Source organism: Hibiscus syriacus, unplaced genomic scaffold, assembly GCF_006381635.1.
Source record: "Hibiscus syriacus cultivar Baekdansim isolate YM2019G1 unplaced genomic scaffold, ASM638163v2 tig00110904_pilon, whole genome shotgun sequence".
Lineage (NCBI taxonomy): Eukaryota > Viridiplantae > Streptophyta > Magnoliopsida > Malvales > Malvaceae > Hibiscus > Hibiscus syriacus.
In genome coordinates, this window is record NW_024062907.1 from 2,769,192 (window position 1) to 2,775,973 (window position 6,782).

The window sequence follows — 6,782 nt, forward strand, 5'->3', positions numbered from 1 at the left end:
GGATTAGGTAAAAGAGCTGCAAGATCAATATGAGAAATGCTTGGCAAGAATAGTGCAAGTAGAAAAAGAAGAGATCAAAGGCTTCGAAATAAGTGTTAATGGACGTTTTATATTATCGTGGAAGACTTTACATTCCCGATAATGATAAATTGAAGAAATATATTTTTTTTGAGGCACACTATAGTCCTTTGACGATTCATCTAGGAGAGAATAAAATGTATCAGGATTTAAAGCGTTGTTATTGGTGGCCTGGCATGAAAAGAGTTGTATCAGAGTTTGTTGCGAGATGCTTGACATGTCAACAAGTGAAAGCTGAACAAAAAAGTTCCATTTGGATTGTTACAATCGATATTTATTCCTGAGTGGAAGTGGGAATGAGTTACAATGGATTTTGTTTCGGGGCTACTTTGTCACCAAGTAAAAAGGACTTGATATGGATAATTATAGATAGAATGACAAAGACAACTCACTTTATCCCAGTTTGGGTAAATTACTCGATGAATAAATATGTAGAATTGTATGCCAAGGAGATAGTTTGGCTGTATGGAGTGCCTATATCGATAGTTTCATATTGAGACCCAAGGTTTACTTCAAGATTTTAGAAGTCCTTGCATGAGGCATTGGGTACCCGATTCAATTTCAACACAGCTTTTCATCTGCAGATAGATGAGCAGTCAGAACAAAATATTCAGATATTAGAGGATATGCTAAGGGCATGTGTGATTGAGTTTAAAGGATCATGGGAAATGTATTTTCCTTTAGCGGAATTTGCTTATAATAATAGTTACCAATCGAGTATTAAAATGGCCTCATATGAAGCTTTCTATGGAAGGAAGTGTAGAACACCATTAAATTGGTTTGAACTAAAAGATCGAGACCTAGTTGGCTCAGATTTGATGAAAGAAATAGAGGAGAAAGTGAAAGTTATCCAGGATAATCTAAAGATAGCCTCAAATTGACAAAAGTCTTATGCAGATTTGAAAAGAAAATAAAATTAATTTCAAGTGGTTGATAAGGTATTTCTAAAAGTGTGGCCCTAGAAGAAAGTATTACAGTTTGGACGCAAAGAAAAGCTGAGTCTGAGATTCATTGGACCTTATGAGATTTTGAAAAGGGTTAGACCAGTAGCTTATCAATTAGCTTTGCCTCCGGATATGGATAAGATCCATAATGTCTTTCATGTGTTGATGCTCAGAAGGTACTATATTGAAAGAATTTGAAAATTTGGGGAAATAAATTGAATAAATGGTAAAGTATAAGTAATAATTTAGTTGGACATCATTACAGCTTATTAGTGAGGCTTATTATATGAGTACATTTATTGTATTTATATGAAATGAGGAAGATTCATAATGAGTCAACTTATAATGTTTTGATTTAATGTAAGTTTTACAGTATTTATCATATTTTCATAAATATGTATGGAAATGATATTATGAATAAGTTTTAGAGTATGAACTGCTGTAAAATAAATTAAAATGCATAACGGTGCTTTATTAGCAGAAAGGTGACATAAATGAAAATGCATAACGGTACATTATTGGCAAAAAGGTGCCACTCATGGTATTCATAAAAGGTGAATGACCATTTCGGCACTTCGGTGCAATGTATGTACCTTAAATTATTAGTTGACATATATTGGGAAGAATAAAGTATAACTGGGAACAAAATACAGAAAAATAAGTAAGTTGGGCATACTAAAAATGATTTTGATGACTATATGAAAGAAACTTGGGTTTAATTGAGATGATTAACTAATTTTTATGAAGTATAAGATTTAGTTTTTATTTCAATAACTATAATTATTGTGTATGAATTTTCAGTTCATTTACATTATTATGCCTCACTAAGTAAATATTTAACGTGTGTTGATTTCACGCGTAGGTAAAAGCAAAGAGTTAGCAGAGTATGGAGTGCAACAAGGAACATCAATCCAAGGTTAACTAATCATTAACTATAGGACAATCATGTCTTCTTTTGATAATTAGATGACATGTATATGAAACTAAGAATGATGCTCTGTAATGTATTTAAGTTATAACTTTGTAATAGTTTACAACGAATGTTTTACCTTATATTAAAAATGTTTTGTTTTAAATTTCGAAACAAAATTTATGGGGTTATAAAAAAGAAAATGTTTTTAAAAGCCATGTGACACTTGTGTACGGGAACGTATACGGGAAATGGGTGTTACACTCAGTATAGCCATTATGAATTTATAGTTGTGCCATTTGGTTTAACCAATGCATCAACTGTATTTATGGATCTCATGAACAGAGTGTTTCAACCCTATCTCGATCAGTTTGTGGTCATTTTCAATTATGATATTTTGGTTTATTCAAAGACAAATGAGGAGCATGACGCCTATCTGCAGGTGATTCTTGGACATGTGGTTTCTGTAGAGGGGATTCGAGTGGATTCTCAGAAAATTAAAGCCATATTAAATTAGAAAGTTCCAAGAAATGTTTCAGAAGTATGGAGTTTATTGGGTTTGGTTGGATATTATCGAAGGTTCGTAAGGACTTTTCAATGAATTCCTTTCCATTGATAAAGATGTTAAAGAAAGATGTGCTATTCAATTAGATGGATAAATGCCAAGAAAGTTTTTAATCCTTAAAAAAGGTATTAACGTAACTTCCAATGTTAGTGCAACTAGAATCAGGCAAGGGTTATACAATTTTTAGTGATGTTTCCCATAATGGTATGGGATGTGTCTTGATGCAAGATGGAAAAGTAGTATCCTATGCTTCGAGACAACTTAAGCCATACAAGAAGAATTATCCAATGCATGATCTTGACTTAGCAGTGGTAGTGTTTGCACTGAAGATATGGCGCCACTATTTATATGGTGAGCGTTGTTTAATTTATACGGATCACAAAAGTTTGAAATATTTGCTAACTCAAAAGGAGTTAAATCTAAGACAAAGGAGATGGATCGAGTTGCTTAAAGACTACGATCCAATCATAAACTTTTATCTCGAGAAGGCTAACTTTGTAGTTGATGCTCTTAGCGGAAAGACTTTTGCAGCTTTACGAATGTTAGATGCTCTGCTTGCATTAAAGGAAAATAGTCTTTGATAGTTGAATTAAATTTAAAACCTCTATTATTGGAGCGAATAAAGGAGTTACAAAGGAGAGATAATAAATGTTTAACAATGATAGAACAAGTGAAAAAGGGTGAAATTAAAGACTTCAAGGAAAAGTCTTATGGATGTTTATATTATAGAGATAAAGCTTGTATTCGAAATGATGAAGAGATGAAGAAAGATATACTTTTAGAAGCTCATTGTAGTCTATTGACCATGCATCCAGGAGGGAACAAGATGTATCAAGATCTGAAAGGGTGTTTCTGGTGGCCAGGCATGAAAAGAAAATTATCAGACTTTGTTGCAAAGTGTCTTATTTCTCAACAAGTGAAAGCTGAACATCAAGTGCCTTCCGAACTATTGCAATCGACCTCTATTCCTCAATGGAAATGGGAAAGAGTTATGATGGATTTCGTAACCTGATTACATTTGACACATAATAAAAAGGATTCAATTTGGGTTATTGTGGACAGATTGACTAAGACATCGCACTCCATTCCTATTCGAACGAATTATTCAATGGATAAGTATACGAATCTATACATCAAGGAAATAATTTGATTGCATGGAGTGCCATTTTCAATAGTATCTGATAGAGATCCAAAGTTCACTTTGAGGTTTTGGAAGTCTTTATATGGAGCTTTGGGTACTCGATTAAACTTTAGCACTGCTTTTCACCCTCAAACCGATGGCCAATCGGAGTGGACGATTCAGGTTCTGGAAGATATGTTAAGAGCATGTGTGATTTATTTTCGTGGATTGTGGGAAAAGTATCTGCCACTTGCAGAATTTACATATGATAATAGTTATCAATCAAGCATTAAGATGGCACCCTATGAAGCGTTATATGGAACGAAATGCATAACACCAATTAATTGGTATGAATTAAAAGATCAAGATATTCATGGTTCTGGTCTAATTAAATAAGTAGAAAAAAGGTTCAGGTGATTCAGCATAACCTTAAAGTGGCATCAGACAGACAAAAGTCCAATGAGGATTTAAAAAGAAAGGAAATTGAATTCCAGGTAGGCGACAAAGTGTTTCTCGAAGTATCACCTTGGAAGAATATTCTCCAATTTGAACGCAAAGGAAATATCATTCCTAGATTCATTGGACCTTATGAAATCTTAAAAAGAGTTGGATCAGTGGCATATCAGTTAGCATTGCCACAGGAAATGGAAAATATCCACAATGTTTTTCATGTGTCTATCCTCAAGAGATATCGATCAGATCCTTCACACATTATAGCACTGGAAGAAATATAAGTTCAACCTGACCTGACTTACAAGGAATAACCATTGCAAATTTTAGCATATGAATTCAAACAATTAAGGAACAAGGTGATTCCATTAGCTAAAGTTCTCTAGAGAAATAACAATGTAGAAGGGGCAACATGGAAACGTGAAGAGGACATGAGAAAACAATTTCCTCATCTATTTGTACAGTGAAAATTAGAGGACAAATTTTCTTAAGGGGAAAATTGTAATACCCCAAACATTGGGTCAGTGATTAAAATTTAAGAATTTAAGATTTAGTGGTTTAATTGGAATAAGTTGAAAAGTTAAAGGACTAATTTTTGTAAATGTTTGTTTAGGATTTATTAGTAAAGATTGAAGAATGGAAGGGAAAATAGGTCTTTTAACTATAAATGAATTTAAAATTCATTTTTAAGAGATATTTAACATGTGGAAAAGAGAGAGTGAAAGGAAAAATATGGAATTTTTGGGTTTTCTTCTTTTTTTTCTTCTTTTCTTTCACCGTAGCCTCTATTGCTAAGGTGATATATGCTTATAGTTGTTTATTTCTTTAATTTTTGGGTTAGTTTTGAAGCTTTGAGGAGTATATAAGATTAAGAAAGTTAAAAGTTGAAGAGAAACTAAGTGATTAAGGAATTAATGCTGAAATAATAAAATGGGATTTTAATTGAAGTTATGAAATATGGTTAGTAATTGGATTCTAAATTCATATTTGACTTGTCAAGGGTCAATTAAGGTGTTTGAAATATTAGATATGATTAAGAACATGTTTGAAGAATAGGTATGATTTTAGTTTTATGTGTTCTATGGAGAAATTGGATGTTATAAAGGGATTAATTAAGGTAAATTAGCTAGGATAAGTGATAATGAGTTTGAGAGTATGAATAGAGTTAAAAGCATGATATTTAGGTGAAGTGTGGGTAAAATTCGAAGCAAAATAAGAGAAATCTGAGTAAGGGTATCGGTATTGGAAGAACAATATTGATACTATATGGGTAAATTGAAGGAAAACATATGAATCTGATGAACATTATCAATACTAATTGAATAAGTATTGATATTGATGTGGAGGTATCCATATCAAGAGAAAGGTATCGATATTGTAATTGAAATGAAATTCCAGAATGCTAAAATGTTATCGATATCGAAGTGTATATCGATACCATAGAAGATAAGTATCGGTACTATAGGGGGTACCATTACTATTCAGCCTGAAATTTAAATTAAGAGTTGTTATTCCGTTTACGTAATTATTAATTGATTAATCATGAATGGAAATTTGTTATTGATCTTTGACATATTGATATGTAGTTTCATATCGAAAGAGGTATAGTTGGCATGCCAAGAGTCAAGGTTTCTTTGTGGTTCTTTGGGATAAACCTATGTGGTTTTTCGGGACAAACCTATGTGGTCCTTCAGAACAAATATATGGCACTTTGGTGCAAATTATGTCAGCAGTGATGAATGCATTAGTGCACAACCTCAATGTACTCAAATACCTAGAGTTCTCAATAGTATGCATTGGGCTATTAAAAAGAAAGTGATATAAATAGAACAATATGTACAGGTATACATTCTTGTCATAAAATGTAAATTGAATCCCTTAAGAAATTTTTTATCTGAGATGAATAAAGAAATAGTTTATAATTTTTTATTTAACTCGTACTTGCCTCACTAAGTCAAGGACTTAGCACGTGATTGTTTCAAATATAGGTTCGAAGAAAGCATAGGGTTAAAACTAGGAGAGTACAACATACTTCCGAAGAGGATCATATCAAAACAATTTAAATGTAGGTTCCTTATTTGGTGATTTTGTTGGCATGTATTATTAAGTTTTAAATTGTAATGCTCTAATATGTTTTGTAATCATACACTTTTATATTTATGTAAATTATCGAATGACTTATTGTCATTTTGAATTTTCAATAAAAATTTTATTATAAGGGTTTCGCCACTAAAATACAATTAATTTTATATGTATTTCTCAAGAGTAAAAGTTTTGAAAAGTTGATGTGACTCCTTGGACTCGTATTTGGGTCGGGTACGGTTTGAGAGTGTTACACTCTAGGGTCATACTTTTCCTCAACACTCAAAATGGCTTATATTGCTTCTCTATCATCATTAGAGGTATTAGGGATAAAATAAATGCTTGATTTATCAAAATTAACCTTTTTTCCTGAAGCCCTCTCATATTGGGATAGAATCTCTTTGATCCTCCTTACTTCCTCTTTGAAGTTCTTGATAAAAAACAAACTATTGTCGGTATAAAGGATATGAGTGATTTTGGGTCCTCTAATACTCGCCCAAATTCCTTTTATAAGTCCACATTGTTGCGCATCTTTAAGAAAAGTTGTGAGACCCTAGGCAGAAAACAAGAAAAGATATGGAGAAAGTGGATCCCCTTGTCTAAGTCCCCTTTTTAGAGAGAAGGTCTCAAACA